This window comes from Euphorbia lathyris, chromosome 7, assembly GCF_963576675.1.
Source record: "Euphorbia lathyris chromosome 7, ddEupLath1.1, whole genome shotgun sequence".
Taxonomy (NCBI): domain Eukaryota; kingdom Viridiplantae; phylum Streptophyta; class Magnoliopsida; order Malpighiales; family Euphorbiaceae; genus Euphorbia; species Euphorbia lathyris.
The window spans coordinates 44,090,851-44,112,492 of record NC_088916.1 but is presented as its reverse complement, the minus strand read 5'-3'; the positions used below and the strand labels follow the sequence as shown (position 1 = coordinate 44,112,492).

General features: G+C 39.8%; 1 non-coding gene and 1 pseudogene across 1 annotated transcript; one reads left to right on the top strand and one right to left on the bottom strand.

The window, feature by feature from the left end:
• The window catches only part of LOC136236089 (uncharacterized), a 109,265-nt pseudogene that overhangs the window by 61,897 nt on the left and 25,726 nt on the right, over nucleotides 1-21,642 (top strand).
• Nucleotides 15,596-15,702, bottom strand: LOC136201690 (small nucleolar RNA R71). Its single transcript, XR_010674033.1, has one exon. It is a non-coding gene; the product is annotated as a small nucleolar RNA R71 (small nucleolar RNA).

The following is a 21,642-nucleotide window of genomic DNA, read 5'->3' as shown; positions in this document are numbered from 1 at the left end:
CTAACCCCTCCCCTCATTGTGATTTTCGAAACATACAATTAGAGAGAGAAAGTGAATTCGCATCCCCTAGTTCGTGGATATGAATTCATACGGCTTCCATCGATCGATTAATTTCATCTATCTTTCTTTCTCTTTGATCTTGTGTTGGTTAATTAGAGGCAATCTATTTTGGTTGCATCTCATACGGTTGATTCTAACTTAACCTCATCGTGTTATACTTCGTGCTTGGGAACTCGGAGAAGAATTGTGGGCGCTTCTTTAACAACGGTAGATTGTTCTTCAAAAGGTATTTCTTTTTATCCATCTTTATATGAAATAACGATTAACGGATCCTATGGTTAAAAGGAAGTAGGCTAAAATTTTATATTTCCGCTGCTATACCTTAGCCTTAATTTCCTTCAGTGGTATCAGAGCCATCGTTAAATCCGTTATTTCATATATGAAAATTTAGAAGTTTTTCAATAGGATTGAATAAATATTTATGGTTAGGATTAATTAACAAATAGTTTGATTAATTAATTCTAAAGATAAATAAATTTTAGTTAATTGTTAATTAAAATAGATTATGCGTATGTTCCTAATTAATTCGGTTGATAATCATTATAACAAAATCTATTAGTTTTATAGTTAGGTTAATAAAATTAGTTTTATTAATTCTAAAAGATAAAACGGAAATCTATTGTAGTTTTTCCTATTTCTGAAAATCGTTTTTAAAACCGTTTTAAAATCTGATATATATATATATGTTTAAAAAAAAAATACGACAACGACTAGGGTCGCGCCAGCTGCTGCCAAACGGCAGCAGCCCAGTTTCGGGCCCCCGGCCCGAATCCCACTTGATTTTAATTGTTAAAATCGGCTTGAAAACAATTTGTATATATATATATATATATATATATGTTTCAGAAATTAATAGTTTTCTGTTTTGATTATCGAATGAAAATTCGTTTAAAAGTTTGTTTTTACCAAGTTGTAAATCAAAGTGTTAAATGAATTGAAATCAAAATAATTGGGACATGCATAATCGACGTTTTATATGGTTATATTAATCTAAGGATTAATATAAAGATACAAAACGATTAGAAGTAAAATTGGATGAAAGTTAATTTGACAAGTTAATGTGATTAACCTAAATATTACATAAGCCGATTATGTAATCAACCAATTAAATTTATTTAATTGAGTCTATGCATGTTTGGAGTTATGGACATATTTGGACCCTCTTTTAGTCTTTTGGTATTTTTGAAATAGGGCCTGCGCGTCCTGCCTTTCTACTATCTATTGTAATTTCTCCTCTCATCCGATTCCCTTCAATTCAATTGAAGTTTTCTTATAGTAGTATAGAAATTAATATGTAATTTCAAGGCGCCATGGAGAAGACGGAGGACCTAAAGAGAAATATGTAATAGTTAGTATTTCCTTAGGTTTGCCCTTTTTATTCCGTCTCTGGCTCGACGGAATAATTTAGATGATATGTCCATAACGCCAATGTATGTGAATGTATGTGTGTCTGATGTATGCTAAAGCAAATCAAGACTAAGTTAGATTATGAGACCTAAATAAAATCCCTCGTTAAAAAGTTAAGTAAATAAGCAAGTTATTAAAATCGGTTGCCCCTCCCTAATATTATAATTCAGCCAGCAGTACTGGGGGCCTTTGGGTTGTTGAGCAAACTCAAGCTCGGGGTCTTATGGTAACACCTGAATTATCGAAAGTCATTCTTTCATGAATATGGGGTAATACTTAAATTAGATTATGATAATTGGATGAGCAAACTCATGTTGTCATAAACTAATGGGCAATATGGTTGGGATTAATGTGAATATCATATTAGTTACTAATGTGGTTAGTAACCCAATATCCTAGGAGTCACATTCAAGATGTGATTGATTACATGAATCTACCTAACAAATGAGACTAGCTTGTTGAGCAAACTCAAGGCGAAATCTCAGGAGTTAGGATCCTAGCTCACTAAAGGATTTGTGAAATTCTTCGAATTAATATGGAGGGCTATTAATTTGGCAAAATAGTGGGAGCAATCTGAAATAAATTAAAAGGCCTATAATTTTAGATTGTTATACTTTAAAGCAAATGAATGACATACGTTTACTCTCTCTCACTCTCAGGTTTTGTTTAAACACACTCTTAAAATCATGACTAAAACCAATCTGCAAAACATTCTTACCGATAACAAACTGAATGGTTCAAACTTCACCGACCGGTTTCGTAACCTCAAAATTATTTTGAAGTTCGAGAAAATTGGGTATGTACTTGATACACCGATACCCCCTGTCCCTGAAGATGATGCTCCCATCGAGGAAATTGATGCTTATCAGAAGCACAAGGCTGATGACGATCATGCCGGATGCATCATACTTGCATCGATGACATCGGAATTATAAAGGCAACATGAGGAGATGAATGCCAATTCCATCATCATGCACCTAAAGGAATTGTTTGGGAAACAAACCAGGTGCGAACGCTACGAGATATCCAAGCTGTTATATCGTTGTAGGATGCAAGAGGGCACATCAGTCATGGCACATTGTGTCAAGATGATTGGCTACATTACCAAACTTTCTAGTATTGGATTTGCGATGGATAACGAATTAAGTGTTGACTTAATTCTTCAATCCCTCCCAGAAAGTTATTCACAGTTCATCATGAACTATCAGATGAATGACTTGCAAACCTCTCTTGAAGAGCTTGCAAATATGCTCAAGTCAGTTGAGCCCAATATGAAGAAAGACAAGACCATACAGGCTCTTGTAATTGAGGGATCGAAGAAAAGGAAAGGGAATTTTCCCAATCCTAAACATCCCAAGAAAGGTAAGAAAGCTGTGTCCAAGGGAAAGGAAGTGAAGAAGCCCAAAGGAGAGTGCCACTTCTGTGGTAAAGACGGGCATTGGAAGAGAAACTGCAAGGAGTATCTAGCCACCCTCAAGAAGGGAAAAGGCGGTGCTTCTACATCTGGTATGTTTTATATTGAAATAAATACAATTTCACTGTCTGAATCTTGGGTACTTGATACCGGATGTGGATCTCATATTTGTACAAATATGCAGGAGCTAAAACAGACTAAGGAACTAAAGAAAGGAAGCATAAACTTGCGAGTTGGAAATGGAGCAAGAGTTGCCGCCCTCACAATTGGAGATTATGTTTTACCTTTGCCCTCTGGGCTTGTAATAGAATTAAGGAATTGTTTGTACGTTCCTGAGATGTCTCGTAACATTATTTCTATTAGCCGTCTTGTTGACGACGGTTTTCATATTTCAATAAAAGACAAGAGTTGCAATATTTATAAAGATTCGATCTTTTATTTTTCTGGAATTTCACAAAATGGGATTTATGTGTTAGATAACAAAATTCCTGCTTTTGCAATTGATACCAAAAGACATAAGCTAGATAATTCAACTTACTTGTGGCATTTTCGTTTAGGCCATATAAACAAGAGACGCATGCTAAAGCTACATTCAGATGGGCTTATAGATCCAATCGATTCCGAATCATTGGAAACATGCGAATCATGTTTAAAAGGTAAAATGACAAAGACACCCTTTAGCAATAAAGGTGAGCGTGTATCAGACACTCTAGGACTCATTCATTCAGATGTATGTGGTCCTATGTCGGTCCAAGCAAGAGGAGGATTCAGATACTTCATAAGCTTCATAGATGACCATACTCGATATGGTTACATCTACTTGATGAGGCACAAATCAGAAGCTTTTGACAAGTTCAAATGCTTCAAGAATGAAGTAGAAAATCAATTAGGAAAGAAAATAAAGACGCTTCGATCCGATCGAGGTGGCGAATATCTTTCTGATGATTTTCTGAATTATCTAACTGAATATGGGATATGCTCACAATGGACACCTCCCTATACACCACAACACAATGGTGTATCCGAGAGGAGAAACCGTACCCTATTAGATATGGTACGATCCATGATGAGCATGGCCTTACTTCCAAAGACGTTCTGGGGCTATGCCTTAGAAACTGCCCTCTTCACCCTGAACCGAGTACCAACTAAATCCGCTAGTTCCACACCATATGAATTGTTCGTTGGTAGGAAACCCGTGTTCTCATTTATGAGAGTATGGGGTTGTTCAGCGTATGTCAAACGCATAGCGTCCGATAAACTAGATTCTAAATCTGATAAATGTTTCTTCATTGGATATCCCAGGGAAACCGTAGGGTATTACTTTTATCATCCAGATGATCAGAAAGTAATAGTATCTAAGCACACAACCTTCTTAGAGAAAGAGTTTCTCGAAGAAACACAAAAGGGAAGCATGATTGAACTCGACGAAGTTCAAGAGGAAGAAACACCGACTGAAACAACAGAAGCGGTTGAGGTACCCGAAGAAGTCCCATTAGATGAGACTCCAGTGGCACCTATTCGTAGATCACGAAGAGTTCGTGAACTCCCAGTTAGATATGGTTTTCTAGTGGGAGATGATAACGAGGTTCTCGTGTTGGACGACGAACCCGAAAACTACGAAGAGGCTCTTACTAGTCCAGATTCTAAAGCATGGCTTGAGGCCATGGATTCTGAAATGGATTCCATGTATACTAACCAAGTGTGGACTTTGGTTGATCCACCCGAAGGGATAATTCCCATTGGGTGCAGGTGGATCTTCAAAAAGAAGACTGACATGGATGGAAAGGTTAGCACCTACAAGGCTAGGCTGGTAGCGAAAGGATATCGTCAGAAACAAGGTGTTGATTATGACGAAACCTTCTCTCCTGTTGCTATGTCCAAATCAATCAGAATCATGCTTGCTATTGCCGCTCACTACGATTATGAGATTTGGCAAATGGATGTGAAAACAGCTTTCCTAAATGGAAACCTGCTTGAGGATGTATACATGATGCAGCCTGAAGGTTTCATATCAAAGGATGCAAATAAAGTTTGCAAACTTCAGAGATCCATTTATGGACTCAAGCAAGCATCTAGAAGCTGGAACAAGCATTTTGACGAAACCATAAAACAATTTGGTTTCGAACAAAATTGCGAAGAAGCTTGCATTTACAAGAAAGCAAGTGGGAGATCTATAGCATTTCTCATACTATATGTGGACGATATACTGTTGATGGAAAATGACATTGCTCTATTACAGTCGGTAAAAGTATGGTTATCCGGTAACTTCTCAATGAAAGACCTTGGTGAAGCAGCTTATATACTTGGTATAAAGATCTATAGAGATAGATCGAGAAGACTGCTTGGTCTTTCACAGGCTACATACATTGAAAAGGTGCTAAATCGGTTTAGCATGCTTGAATCGAAACGAGGTAACTTACCCATGCTACATGGAGTAAAGTTAAACAATCATCAATGTCCTAAAACTGATGATGAAAAACGACGCATGGCTGTAGTCCCGTACGCCAACGCGATCGGTTCGATTATGTATGCTATGCTATGCACTAGACCTGACGTAGCGTTCGCGTTATCTGTAACGAGTTGTTACCAAGGGAATCCGGGAGACGAACATTGGATTGCCGTCAAGAACATTCTTAAGTACTTGAGAAGGACTAAAGATATGTTCCTAGTGTACAGAGAAGGAGATCTGAAAATTGAAGGATTTTCAGACGCTAGTCATCTCACAGATGAGAATGATTTTAAATCCCAATCAGGATACCTGTTTATCTTGAATGGGGGCGCGGTCAGTTGGAAAAGTTCCAAGCAGGGAAGCGTAGCTTTCTCTACGACCGAGTCAGAGTACATCGCTGCTGCGGAAGCAGTTTGGATTAGAAAGTTCATTACAGAACTAGGTGTGGTGCCTGACATTGTCAATCCCATTACTCTATACTGTGATAACAATGGAGCCATTGCGCAAGCAAAGGAACCACGGTCTCATAATGCATCCAAGCACTACCTAAAGCGATACCACATCATAAGAGAGATTGTGGCTAGAGGAGATGTGAGAATAGAAAGAGTACCTACAGAGGACAACATTGCAGATCTGACAAAGCCTTTAACCCAGAAAGTACATGATCGTCATTTAACTTCTACTGGGATAAGTTTTAGAAACAATTGGCTTTAGTCCAAGTGGGAGTATGTTGGGGTTTAGTGTCTTATAGACAATTGTTACAGGATACAAACTTAATGTAAATGAATTGTTCTTTATATCATTTGTTTTAATGAGATATATGTTTTATAACTATATATAAAGGCAATCCCTTTTAAGCACTAAATAAAGTCTAATAAAAGGAAATCTGTAAGTTTGTTTAAAGTGATTATAAAGTGTTCATACAAGTATGAAGTGAGACAAAACTTTATAATAAACTAATAAACTTAAAACCACCCCAAGTCAAGTGATATGTTTAGGATTGATATATCACTGTTGAGACTTGTATGTAACAATGTCTTCTGTCCGACAGAAAGCTGATCTCACAAGCTTCATATATATAGATATCTGGACAGTTACATAGATCCGATGAAACGCCGTTCATTAGGATTGGGGATCCGATTTGAGATAACAGGATGGGTAGATTCATCCTTGTCACCTGTTCATCTCATTGGTATTAATAGGTATAACTAATCCTCAGACTCAAAGGAATGTTAATTGGTCATCCTGAATTACTGAATGTGAGACTTTGATCCTGCGGTCCCACGATCCTTAACAGAGATGACTCTGGGGTGTGAACTGCAAAGGTTGGGTGTCACAGGAGGTAATGTCAGGGTAGTTATACATTGGATTGAGCATTTATCACTCCCGATTAATGGGAGATACATCCAAGGATCGCTTGTGGAAGACTCGACTCTAAATCCTTGCAAGGTGATAGCTTAAGAGTAAGAAATACAGATTTCACTTAACCTATCTATTTGAGTTGACTCGGCCTATACAAGTAAAATGAACGTCCCGCTATATGTGACTTGACATCACCCATAGTCATAAGATTCAGTTCAAGGATGTAGTTGATAAAGGATCGAATTATACTGTAACTAATACGGAAGGGTTAACGACAGAATCAACCTGTCTTCTTAACGGACTCTGGGGGAATGATTACAGACTTGCCAATAACATACTCAGTACATCATTCCGTTATGCAAGGATTAAATATAATTCTTGAAGAAATTAATTTAATAGTTCCATACGGCCAGAAGTAGTAAGAACCTAATGGATCACACATAAGACTTGGAACCAAAAGAGAGATGGATGTCATTAATAGATGGAAGCCCAATTGAGCCCAGTAAGGCTCATTTAAATAGAGGGGGCCGAAATTTATATATAATAAATAAGGAATTATTTTAATTCCATTAATCCTAATTTGATTAGGTTTATGAATTAAATTAATTAAGAGATAATTAAGTTAGGAGTTTTAATTAGATTAATATACTCCTATTATTATCCAATTAGGTTATTTATTATTATCCTAGATATATTAGATGTATTATAAGGTAATAATTGGGAATCCTATTCCGAATTGAATTCCTATTAAGTAACATATTCCTATCTAATTAGGGTTTAGATACAAGTTATTATATATACCCCCTACTACATGAATTTCGACTAAGCCTAACCCCTCCCCTCATTGTGATTTTTGAAACATACAATTAGAGAGAGAAAGTGAATTCGCATCCCCTAGTTCGTGGACAAGAATTCATACGGCTTCCATCGATCGATTAATTTCATCTATCTTTCTTTCTCTTTGATCTTGTGTTGGTTAATTAGAGGCAATCTATTTTGGTTGCATCTCATACGGTTGATTCTAACTTAACCTCACCGTGTTATACTTCGTGCTTGGGAACTCGGAGAAGAATTGTGGGCGCTTCTTTAACAACGGTAGATTGTTCTTCAAAAGGTATTTCTTTTTATCCCTCTTTATATGAAATAACGATTAACGGATCCTATGGTTAAAAGGAAGTAGGCTAAAATTTTATATTTCCGCTGCTATACCTTAGTCTTAATTTCCTTCAATGGTGAAGGTTGTTACCGAGAGAAACGCCAAGGATATGGAGCTAATGAGCCTTGAAGCACATAAACTTGGTGATTCTTCACCTACACTTGCTGATTCATTGGTAATGTTAGTGGCTGGTGTGTTAAATGTGGACGCTAGTAAGTGTACTAGGTCGTGTGTAGTATTTAGTAAGACCAAGTGTCGTATTACATAAGGATTGGACTTTAGTGAGAAGAATAAGTTACCTTAAGTGTTAGATGCAATGAGTTGGTGAATAGTGTGAGCTTTTAATATAAACAAAAACAAACGAATAACAAGATAAATGAATCCAAGATGAACAAGCACAGATCTAGCCATACGTCTAACGAACAATTGTGCCTACCTTTTATCATTAAGTGAAGTAGATCTATATTCCTGAGTTGGGTCTCTCCCTCATCAGTCACTAAGGTCCGATGTCCCATTTCCAAAGATACTAAGTAAGTAATATTAACCAAGTGTCCTTGTGCTAACATACAAACAAGCATTAAGTAACAGGGAGAATTCATAAAGAAACCCCAATATGTGGCAGTTTTCGTGTCCGTCCACTACAACATATGTCGATTAACTGTTTCCGTTACGTCGGAGCACCGTCGTGTCATCCTCGGTAACCATAAAATAGACTCGATCTTAATATATTCTTTAAGCATGCTAATAACACTCAATCATGGATAAAAATACTTCATTCATTGATAAAAGATACTTACAGTCACCGTCTAAATGGCTGGCTAGGCCTGTAGAAGAACTACTCACTCATTGTCATGAGTGAACAGCATGTTCTTTCCAAAAACATTCTTCAAAACAGAAAATAAAAAAAGAGAAGAAAACTAGTGGTGGTGATAATGTCGAGGTACCTATTACAATAATATTCCTCCTATTTATACTCCCCTTACATCAACCCTAATTACAAGGGTAAAAAGTCACAAAAAGGTAAAAACAAGGACAAGTAAACAATCCTCCTACACTTGGCGCAAGATGGAAAGCTGTCTTGCTTTCCACGTTTATCTCTCTTTCTCTCTCCTGTAGCGTGCTCGACCCACACGTTTGTCCGTTTCCTTCCAAATGACCCGTTAATGCCGTTGTTTAAGCTGTTTTGTTCTACTGAAAGGCTGTTCGTGAGGATTCCTGCTTGAAAGTAATTTCTGCCTGTTTTTTCCATTTCTGGTTGAAAACTAAGACTTTGAAGCTTTTTTCCATGAGTGATCTCCCTCAAATATTTGCTCTTTTTACTTGCATCAAATTACCCCCAACTTAAGCTTTTGCCTATCCTCAAGCAACACATCAATATTAAATGGAGGAACATGAAGAAATTATCACAAACAAAGGAACAGCTAAGTAAATGCAGTTAAAGTTTCTCTAATGATTGTGATATTCATATGATGAGTAATTAAGCTGACACAACTAGTTAGTGAATCCCCTGATCAAAAATCAATTATTTTCCTAGTACTTCTGGGAATTCGCTCATCTTTCACAATGTTTGCTCTCTGTTTGTAGGGTATTTAAGTCACTCGACAGCTATGCATAAAAAGAATAAGTTTTGATCTGCCTTCTTATCTAACAGATACTGAAAATTTCTCTTGGCACCTCAGAATCCTTACATGGGTGGAGGGTGGTTTGAATGGTGGATTGGTTGGAAATTATGATTGGAGCAGGTGTTTTATGGTGAGTGGATAAGTTTAGCTTGGAGAGCTGGTCTGTTTTTGTTTCTAGGCTTTCATGTTTCATTTTCCTTTTCAATGCTTTAAAGGGGGGAAAGTGTTTCGCTGTTTGTTTTTCTTCTTTAGTGACTGTGTCCCCTTTGATATGTTTTGGGAAACAGGGCCTCTTTCTTTTACTAACCAGCGTCCAGCTATAGATGTTCGTATGGGTGTTTGATGGTGGATGGTTGGATGATTGGATGTTCATCCTATTATGCCAAGATTCATTTCTTTCTACCGAAAGGCAAACAAGGCAAAATCTAACTTACCTAAAATACGCAAAGCCCACTCTTTAAAAGTTATTTGCAACACTATGCAAGATTTAGGCACAAGCCTCACTGGTTGTTTGTACTTAGCCAACAATTGGCCTGATCAGGGACTTCACAAATTAATCAACCAACCAAAACTACTCATTGTCGAATCATCACATCATCACAAAGAAAACAAAAATTGCATGGTAACTTAACTATTCTAAGTTTGGTAAATTCAACCCAAAGTGAATATGAATGGTGAGTGGCGGGTGAAGCGCACATGGTGATTATGGTGTTTGTGCTTTGTTTTTCTTTTTGTGGGGTGGTGCTGATGTGAAACGAGGACCAAGCAAAAATTAAAAGTGGGAATAAAATAACAGAGCATGACAAAATAGCATAGCAAAATTGAACAGCCAAACAGTTGCTAAGACGCTGTTCACCTACCCCCAACTTAACAAAAACATTGTCCTCAATGTAAGACAATTGGGTAAGAGAAAGACGCCAACAACATCACGCGAAAACAACAGCAGCAGCCAACCGAACAAAGGATAAAGAGAAAAAGAGTGAGACATTTACACTGTTGGGGACTGGGAGGACTCGACCTCCCCATCATCATTTGGTTTTGTAGCAGAAGGTGTGGGTACTTCTTCATTTGGTTCATTTTTGATGGGGCTCTTCTGTGATTCATCCGAGACATGGGGCTTTAGTGCGGAATGGTTGTTGCCTTCTAGAATGGCTATTCTGGCTCGTAATATCTCCACTTCTTGCTCGTAAGAGTTGATTCGCTGTTCCATCACACGCATGTTGATAAGGATGGTCTCCATGCTCATCCGAGCGGCAATGCGGTAAATTTTGTCATCATCATCGGTTGGTGGTTGTTTTGGGACGGAGCGTATTGGGGTGACATGAATAGGTTCTGGTATGGAATCTTCAGACCTTCGTCTTTTTGATGGACCAGGCACGTCTTTGTCCTTTTTCTTGAGTTGCTCCGCTTCTTGCCATAGGTACCAAACTCCTTTGATATCGCAACAAATTTCAATCCGCTTCATCACCTGCAAGTTCAATGGTTCCATAACTGGACCAAGGGTTAGTGTAGTGATTTTAGGATTGAAAAATCCCAAGTTCTGAGCAATGGTGGTGATGAATGGTCCACAGAACAGGACATCGACATTCTTCTTCTGTTGGAGTGAGGCAATATACTCAGCAAAATAATACCCCACATTCAGCGGCTTCCGGTCTCGCAAACAGGCTAGTGCAAACAGGTCAGCGGATGGCATTGTTGCTTGATGGACCCTGCCAAAAAGTGAACCAACGAGTAAACGATGCAAATATTTCAGTGAATAGTTCTCGATACCTGAGGCCTTGGATGAACTGGGGTTATAATCGGTGTGACCAGTGATTGCATGCCAAAAAGCATTAGCGTCGAATTCCTAGGGGATCTCTCTGTGCGCCGATAGGTAGGGCTCTTCTTCAAGTTTGGTTTGGTCGACCAGGCCAAGGAAGATGTTCATTTTGTTGATAGAGCAGTTCATGTGGTTTCCCATGAGCCAAAATTGGTAGCGCTTGTGATGATTGGGGTTTGTGTACTTGACATCGGGTTGGAAGGTGGAAATGAACTCCATTGTGAGTTCGTGGTATGTGAACTCTTCGATGGCCAGAAATTTAGCCAGATTAGCACCTTCTATCATTTGCTTGACCTCTGCGTCAAGACCTACCTCGTGCAAACTTTCCGAGCAGATTTGTCTGGTGGCGCACAGCTCCGTGTTTTGGAAAGTTTCGTAATTAGTTTGCTCAACCTCATCGGAGAAAGTAAGGAGCTGCTTGGAAAGGACAAGAGAGGTTTGGGTACTAGAGCTTACATCCGGCTTCTTTTCTTTACCCTTGGTGGCAGTGGCGGACCTTATGTTCTTTCGAGCCATGGCGGATTTTCAACAGGCGGTTACTGGGTTTCAAGGTTAGGAAAAGTGTGGGTTTAGTAAAAAGGGAAGACCTTTATACAAAATGGAGAAGAGAAGTGAACCTTCTAGGATGGTTGCAACCGTTTGGATCAATCACTTTTCTTATTCCACCGTGAGAATAGGGAATCAAATAGCCATGTTTGGGAAGAGGGGTAGCCACATCAATGCTTGTGACCGTTGAGGCTGAGGGTCTGCCGTCTGATAAATCTGCATTAAAGGACAAGACGGCTTGGGCGGTGGTTGTCTCGCGTGTGGTGCGGGTTGGTGAGAGGAATGATTATTCGTACTTCCCTATGTACTTAGACACATGTTTATTCAAAAGGGAACTAAAATAGGAAAGGTTAGCATAAAGAAAAAGAAATTGAAAATTAACTATGTTGCAAGAAGTAAAATTAAACTATATTAAAAAATTAAATCAAAATTTTATTTACTCCCAACTTTTGATTTGTCATGGGTTGGTCAAGCGATGGGTGACGCCCACTATTTCGAGAGGTTCATAAGCCAAGTAAGGCTTCAGGCGATGTCCATTAACTTTGAATATTTCTCCATTGGTGTTCTAGATTTCGATCGCCCCATGGGAGAATATGCGATGAATCGTGAATGGGCCAGACCATCGCGAGCGAAGTTTACCAGGGAACAGGTGCAGGCATGGATTGTAGAGGAGGACTCGTTCGCCTTCTTGAAAGTGCTTTGCTTGAATACGCTGATCATGCCACTTTTTTGTCTGTTCCTTGTATTTGAGTGCGTTTTCATAGGCGAACAGTCTGAATTCATCCATCTCGTTCAATTGAGCACACATGTTCTGCTTAATATCTTGATCATCAAAATTTAGAAATGTTAGTGCCCAGTATGCCTTATATTCTAACTCAACAGGGAGGTGGCAAGCTTTTCCGAACAGGAGCCGGAAAGGGGACATCCCTATGGGTGTTTTATAGGTTGTTCGGTAAGCCCACAGTGCATTATCGAGTTTCAGAGACCAGTCCTTTCGTGAAGAATTGACTGTTTTCTCTAAAATTCGATTCAGCGCCCTGTTGGATAATTCAACCTACCCACTTGTTTGGGGGTGGTATGGTGTGGCTATACGATGTGTGACACCATATTTCTGGAGTAGTTTTTCAAATAATTGGTTAGAGAAATGAGTACCTTGATCACTTATAATTGCCCTTGGTACTTCAAATATGGTAAACAACTGTTTTAAAAATTTAATCACTACCTTTGCGTCATTTGAAGGATACGCACATGCTTCCACCCATTTACTCACATAATCCACTGCGACCAGGATATACTGATTCCCAAAGGAGATGGGGAATGGTCCCATGAAGTCGATGCCCCATACATCAAAAACTTCACAAATAACAATGTTGTTTAGAGGCATGGCGTTTCAGACAGAAATGTTGCCGTACGTTGGCAGTTGTTGCATCGTTGAACGAACAGTTGGGCATCCTTGTATATGGTGGGCCAGAAGAAACCTGCTTGAAATATGATAGATTGTTGCATTTTTGAAAATTTCTTTTCTAAACTCAGCATGAAAACATTGTCAACACGAGGGGCAGTTAAAATCAAATCATTTGTTTTACCCTCGAGTATCCGACACTCAGTGGCATCAAATACAACCTTTCTACCGCTGTCACACAGCTGAGCTACGCTCAATAGGTTATATTTAAGACCCCTGACTAGGGAGACTGACTCAATAGTAGGATTTCCTCCAATAGTAGCTGATCCCACTATCTTACCCTTTTTTTTGTCTCCAAAACTTACATTTCCACATTGTTTATGCACAAGTGTGATGAACTAAGTTTCATCACCAGTCATATGCCTTGAGTATGCGCTGTCAATGTACCATAGCTTTGACTTCTCTGTGCACCTCAGGCTCACCTGCAATTGAACTAGTTATCTTTAGGTACCCAATTCTTTTTGGGTCCTCGTTTGTTAGACTTAACAGGTGATGCATCATACTTGATTTTGTGATGACATACATTTATAGTGTGGCCATCTTTCCCACAATAGTCACAATAAACCACCCTTTGAGGGTGTTTCCATTTTTGGTCAGCATAATGGTGCTGAGCATACCAACACACACTTACAGTGTGTCCTCTCTTTCCACAACAGTCACACTAACTGTTCTGCTGAGTGTACCATCTTTGCTGACTAGTACCTGAATACTCAGCATTTGGATAGAACCTTTTCTTAGCCGATGAACTCAGCTGGTTCTGTATTGAAGTGATGTCCTTTCTCAGTTGCTTAGAATCTGATTGGACTTCCGAGACAAACCGATGCATGATTTTTAGATTTTCATCTTTCCTGGTGTTGTCCTGGAGCAGATGTCGGAGGTCACTGAGTTTGACCTCTTCAATCTCATCACACCGCCTGCTGAGTGCTCTTATTTTCTTGTTACACTTTTTATCAGTGTATAGAGATCACTTAGGGCATTAACCATTTCATTTCTGAGCAAGGATATAGATGTTACCTCATTGGAGTGTTCTTTATGATCAGACTCATCGGAGAGGTCAGCTTGCTCAGATCGGCAGTCGTCAACAGCTTCGTTAGCCATAAAATAGATGTTTGCTGACTCAGTGGCATCAGCTTCTGATGAGGTTGACTCATCACTATCACTCCATGTGGCCACCATTGCCTTTCTACTACCCTTCTTTTCTTTCTTCAGAGTAGGACAACTTGACTTGATGTGCCAAGTTTGATGGCATTCGAAACAAGTAACAGGCTTGGAGCTGTCCTTCTTATGTCTGCTGTCGCTAGACTCAACTTTGTATTTATCACTTCTTTTAAATGGCCTTTTGCTGTTCTTGTCGCTTTTCCTAAACAGCTTCTTCATCTTCTTGGTAAACATGGCCATCTCCTCATCATCTGATGAGTCAGCTTCGGTTGAGTCGGCTTTCATGACAAGAGATTTTTGCTTCTTGTCCTCAGTTTTCTCTTTAGCCTCAAAGTTTTTCATGGAGATCTCATGGGTCAGCAGAGATCCAATGAGCTCATCGTATTTGTATATGGTCAGGTCCTGAGCTTCTACAACAGCTGTCTTCTTAGCTTGCCAGCTCTTGGGGAGACTTCTCAAGATTTTCTTCACCTGCTCTTCTTTTGTGAAGTTCTTGCCAAGTCTCTTAAGCTCATTTATCATTTTGGTGAATCTTGAGTTCATTTCAGAGATCTTTTCATTTTCATTCATCTCGAATAGCTCATATAGCCGCATGTGTTGATTCACTTTGGACTCTTTGACCTTACTAGTTCCTTCATAGGTAACCTCCAGCTTCTTTCAGATTTCTTGTGCTGACTCACAACCTAAAATTTTGTTGTACTCTGCAGCATCTAACGCACAGTGAAGCATATTGATAGCCGAAGCATTATTTTGTAATTTCTTAAGGTCATCATCTGACCATTTATCCTCACTTTTGATGGACTTTACACCATCAATAGTTTCATATTGAACAAACGGGCCTTGGACTATAGCTAGCCATGCACTCATGTTTGTTGCCTGGATAAAGTTTTTCATCCTGTTCTTCCAGAATGTATAATTTGACCTGAAGAACAGTGGAGGCCGACTAATAGATAATCCATCAGGGAGTATCTGTGTTGTTTGATTTCCTAGTAGGAAACGAGTGCTGTTCTCAGCCATTACAGGGATCAGCTCAAGATAGTTTTATCTTGGCTGAACTGCTTGCAACCAGGAACGATCACCACTTTGGAAGAAATGGTTGGTGCGTTCTTAATGAAATATTTCCCACCACGACAAGCCATTAAGCTCAGAAACGAGGTTTCCCATTTCATGCAAGAAGAAGATGAATCACTAGCCGAAGCATGGGAAAGGTACAAGGAACTACTAAGGAGAGTACCCAATCATGGCATTCCTATGTGGATGCAGATGCATAACTTTTACAATGGGGTAACCAACATCTATAAGATCCAGATCGAATCTATTGCCAATGGAAATCCCGAAGATCTGGAACCTCAGGCCTTGTACGACCTTATTGAGAGAGTAGTGAGCACGAGTTATAACTAGCACTCTGTCAGAAGTGAGGGAAAAAGAGCGGGAAATGAAGATGTTGTGTCAAAATTGACAAGTCAAGTAGAACAACTTGCTAGACAGCTCGGCAAGATAAATGTATCTTCAATTCACAACGAACCACCATTCAATGACATTTGTGATTTTTGTGGAGGGCTGCATTTCAACATAAACTGCCCAGGAGTCAAGCAAGGGAAGGGTGCACAGGTAGAATGCGACTATGCAGGGTAAAACTAAAGGAACCCACCTAACCCATACTCTAACACATATAACCCTGCCACAAGAAACCATCTGAATTTTGGATGGACAGGCCAGCCGAACTAGCAGGAACAACCGAGGTATCAACAACAGCAAGGAGGACATTACTAGAGACAACCTCAGAAGCATTACAAACAACCTGTTCCACCCAAGGAGGACGTGGAGCCAGATATGAAGACGATGATGATGTAGTTCATGAAACAGACACAAGCTTCGATTAAAAAGCTGGAAACACAAGTCCATCAGCTAGCTGCATCTACGTCAAAAGGGAAGGGAATAATGCCAAGCAACACAGAGCCGAATCCAAAGGGCGATGTCATGGCGATAACTCTGAGATCTGGTAAGCAAACCCAACCCATTATTTCTGCTGATGAAAATGCTGAATGCGCAGGAACATCCAAAGGAGCTGAAGGGGAGCAGGAACAAGCTGTTCCTAGTGAAAAAGAAACCAGGAAGACAACCATTACCAGTAAGCAGGATCAGGGGGAAAGCGAAAGAATGTATAAGCCACCTCCGTCGTATGTTCCACCTGTACCATATCCAACGCGGTTGATTAACAAAAAGCTGGAAGAACAAAATTCTAAGGTGTTAGACACCTTAAGGAAGTTTCACATCAACATTCCGTTCGTCGAAGCACTTGCACAGATTCCGTCATATGCAAAATTCTTAAAAGACCTCCTATCGAACAAGAAAAAGCTGGAAAACATATCCATGATCCAACTCAACGGAGATTGTTCTTCAATACTCCAAAACAAACAGCAGCTACCTAAAAAGCTAAAAGATCTAGGGAGTTTTTCTATTCCTTGCTCAATTGGAAAGCTAAACATTGAAAATGCACTATGTGACCTAGGAGCTAGCATAAACTTAATGCCTTATTCTGTATATGCTAAACTTGGATTAGGAGAACCCCAACCTACTCGTATGTCAATTCAGTTGGCCGATCGTTCAGTATGCTATCCTAGGGGAGTTGTGGAAGATGTGCTGGTCAAAGTAGGAAAATTCATATTGCCTGTTGATTTCATTATAATGGACATTGATGAAGACTTGCATGTTCCTATTATCCTAGGTAGACCATTTTTAGCCATGGGTAAAGCATTGATAGATGTAGGAGAATGACGACTGTTCTTAAGAATTAATAGGGAGGAAGTCATTTTCAAAATGAACGAAGCAATGAGACGAGCTAACAATAATGATGACACATGCTGTTTTTTGGATGAATTCCAAAGTCTCTCTACTTTGCAGGAACAGGACACTCTGGAAACTCTATTGGGAGAAGAGGTGAACTTATGTGAAGGAACAGGCTGGTCCATTGAATCCAACTTACCGACACCTCCTTTCGATCCTACTGTTCCTGCTCATCAAGAACCACCGGAGATACCAACTGTGCCAGTATCTAAACCAGAATTGAAACCGTTACCTGCACACCTCGAGTATGCCTTCCTGGAACCACCCAGCGGGAGTCCAGTTATTATATCCTCAAAGTTAACTCCTGATCAGAAAGCGCAACTCATGGAAGTTTTGCGAAGAAACAAGGATGCAATCGCATGGAAAATTGATGATATCAAAGGTATCAGTCCGGCAGTCTGTGTCCACAGAATCTTGATGGAGAAGGAGCACAAGCCATCTGTCCAGTCGCAACACAGACTGAATCCCCACATGAAGGAGGTTGTGCGAAAAGAGGTGATCTAGCTTCTTGATGCCGGCATTATTTACCCAATCTCTGATAGTGTGTGGACCAGCCCTGTTCACGTTGTACCAAAGAAGGGAGGAACAACCGTAGTCCTCAACGAGAAAGACGAGTTGGTGCCCACGAGAACAATAACAAGATGGCGGGTTTGTGTGGATTACAGAAAGCTCAACGAAGCCACAAGGAAGGATCACTTCCCTTTGCCCTTCATTGATCAGATGTTGGAGCGGTTAGCGGGATATACCTTCTATTGTTTTCTTGATGGTTATTCAGGATACAACCAGATCATAATTCACAGTGAGGATCAAGAGAAGACAACGTTCACATGTCCTTATGGGACCTATGCCTACAGACGAATGTCGTTCGGACTGTGCAACGCTCCAGCCACTTTCCAAAGATGTATGATGTCCATTTTTCATGACATGGTGGAGCGGACCGTAGAAATATTCATCGATGACTTCTCTGTTTATGGAAACTCTTTTGAGAGCTGTTTAAACAACCTCGAAGCCGTGCTTGTGCGATGCAAGGAGACCCACTTGGTTTTGAATTGGGAGAAATGCCACTTCATGGTTATGGGTGGAGTTGTTCTCGGGCATAAAATTTCAGAAAAAGGGATGGAAGTGGACAAAGCGAAGGTGGAAGTGATAGAAAAGCTGGCTGTTCCGGCCAATGTAAAAGATGTGCGAATTTTCTGGGGCATACAGGGTTTTACCGCAGGTTTATCAAAGATTTTTCAAAGATTGCGCTACCCTTGTCAGCATTACTTCATAAGGAAGTGGAATTTTCTTTTAATGCAAGCTGTTTAAAGGCGTTCGAACTATTAAAGAGCAAGCTGATCAACTCGCCTATACTGGCAGGACCCGACTGGGAACAGCCGTTTGAGATAATGTGTGACGCAAGTAATACTTGTGTGGGAGCTGTTCTGGGGCAGAGGGTTGAGAAGAAATTTCGTCCTATCTATTATGCAAGCAAAACATTAAACGAGGCCCAGCAGAACTACACCACTACAGAGAAGGAGCTTCTTGCAGTTGTGTATGCCTTCGACAAATTTCGACCCTACTTGGTGCTGTCCAAAGTTGTTGTGCACACAGACCATGCTACGCTACGCTACTTGTTCACGAAAAAGGATGCTAAGCCTAGGTTGATCCGCTGGTTATTATTGCTTCAAGAGTTTGATCTCGAAATTAGGGATAAAAAGGGAACGGAAAATGTCGCGGCTGATCATTTGTCAAGAATTTCTCACCAAAGCAGCCAGGAACAACCAGAGATTTTGGAAAGATTTCTAGACGAGCGTCTATACGCTGCACAACCTGCGCCATGGTTTACCGACATTGCTAATTATCTCGCCAGTTCACTTAAGCCTCACAACCTGTCCACTAATCAAAGGAGGAAGTTCTATGCTGAAGTTAAATATTATTTCTGGGAGGACCCCTATCTTTTCAGGTTATGCGCCGACCAAATTATTCGAAGATGTATATCTCAAGAGGAGGGACAGGCTGTTCAAAGCCATTGTCATGACCGAGAAGCTGGAGGACACCATAGTGTTGAAACACCTTTCCATACGATTTTGATTTGACAAAATCATTTAAGTTAATCCATGATTAAGGGACAATTAAATTTAAGTGTACTAATATGTTTGTTCAATGTTGAGCATAAATATAAATAGAAATAAAATGTAAGACATGACAAAGCCGGCATAAGATCACAGCACAAGCTGAGTAGAGTGGAACTCAGCATAACAGAAGACAAGTCATCTTCGGAACAGAAGCTTAGAGATCAAGAAGCTGAGTGGAGCGAAACTCAGTATCAAGAATAGAAGAGTCTTCGAACTAAGTTCTTGCAGAACGAAGATGACCATGGAAGATGAGTAAAAGATAGCTCAGTATCTGGATTAACAACAATCAGAAGCCAACGAATAACAAAGTCATGCCGAGTGATCTTCAGGACAGCACCAAACATCCGTTAGCTAAAAGACAAGTCCGACAACTGTCTGAACCAATAATAGGAACCTCGGAATTACGCACAAAAATGATTTCGAGATGCATGGGTCAAACGTCTGTTAGATAAAAGACGAAACCTGTACAAGAAGACAGAATTGCGAGAAAAGGACAAGCCTGACACCTGAGGAAATCAGACGACAGGATTGGCCTGCAAACCTGAAGCTGACTAGAGCCTTGTCTCCTAAAAGAGCCGTTTTGGATTCAACGGGCAAATCAAATTCAAATGATTTGATCTTCAGATTGCAACTATAAAGAGACAAGTAAACCTCTTGGAACATAGCCGATTTTACAGAAAATACAAGTGAGAAAAATACAAGCAAAAAGCACATCAAAACAAAAGAGATCTTACACCAACTTTTCTATTCTGTGTAAAAGCTAGAGTGATCTTGTAATCATCTAAAGTGTTCTTCATTCGAAAAGAACAATTTGTATCAATTGTAAATTGAGAGTGTTGTGCTGAGTGTTTGGTTGTAAATACTCAGTGGTAGAGAAACCTAAGTGTTCGGTTATAGCACTTAGTAGGAGTTGAGTAGACGAATAGAGGAAGGTACTCTTGCATATTCAACTGCCTTGTAAACGGTTTGTGCTCTACCTTTAAAGAGCTCAGTATTGGATTTCAAAAGCCCGGAGGGACTCTGGGGACTGGACGTAGGCGGAGAGGCCGAACCAGGATAAGTCGTGCTGAGTAATTTCTAACTCTCTCAATATATATATATATATATCTGTATGTGTTGCTTGTTATATTTACTCAGCATACAAATTGTCTAAATTGATATTAAGTAAATAAGAGTACTGAGTTGAAAGCTGACCACAAAAGTGTCAATTCCCAACTCATATGCTAAATAGCTCTAGTCAATATCTGGCTAAAGCTATCTTACGCTACAATCGTCCGTGCTGACCAAAGCTGAGTTATTCAACTCAAAGAAAATATATTAAGTCAGCTTAATTAAAATCGAAAAAGTTACATTAGTTCCTAACCCCCCCCCTTGGAACTAATCACACGGGACCAACAAGTGGTATCGGAGCTAAATAGCTCACTATTCAAAGATTTAACAATCTTGAGCTGATCTCGATAAATGGCCGAGAACAGCACTCGTTTTCTTCCCGGGAACCAAACAACACAGATACTCCTAGAGGGATTATCAATTAGTCGGCCTCCCCTATTCTTTGGATCCAATTATACATTCTGGAAGAATAGGATGAAGAACTTTGTTCAAGCCACAAACATGAGTGCATGGCTTGCAATAGTTCAAGGCCCATATGTGCCATATAAAACTGTTAACAATGAGAAAGTTGTTAAGAGTGAAACTGAGTGGTCAGAAGATGACCTTAAAAAATTACAAAACAATGCTTCCGCTATCAATATGCTTCACTGTGCGTTAGATGTTGCAGAATACAATAAGATTTCAGGTTGCGAGTCAGCACAGGAGATTTGGAAGAAGGTTGAAGTAACCTACGAAGGTACAAGCAAGGTCAAGGAGTCAAAGGTGAACCAACATATGAGGTTATACGAGCTGTTCGAGATGAATGACGATGAGGACATCTCAGGAATGAACGCCAGGTTCACCAACATCATAAATGAGCTAAAGAGGCTCGGCAAGAACTTCACTAAAGAAGAGCAGGTGAAGAAAATTCTGAGAAGCTTACCTAAGAGCTGGCAAGCTAAGAAAACTGCCGTAGAAGAGGCTCAAGACTTGACCACATATAAATATGACGAGCCGATCAGATCTCTGCTGACTCATGAGATCTCTATGAAAAATTTCGAAGTAAAAGAAAAGTCAGAAGACAAGAAACAAAAATCACTTGTCATGAAAGCTGACTCAACCGAAGCTGACTCA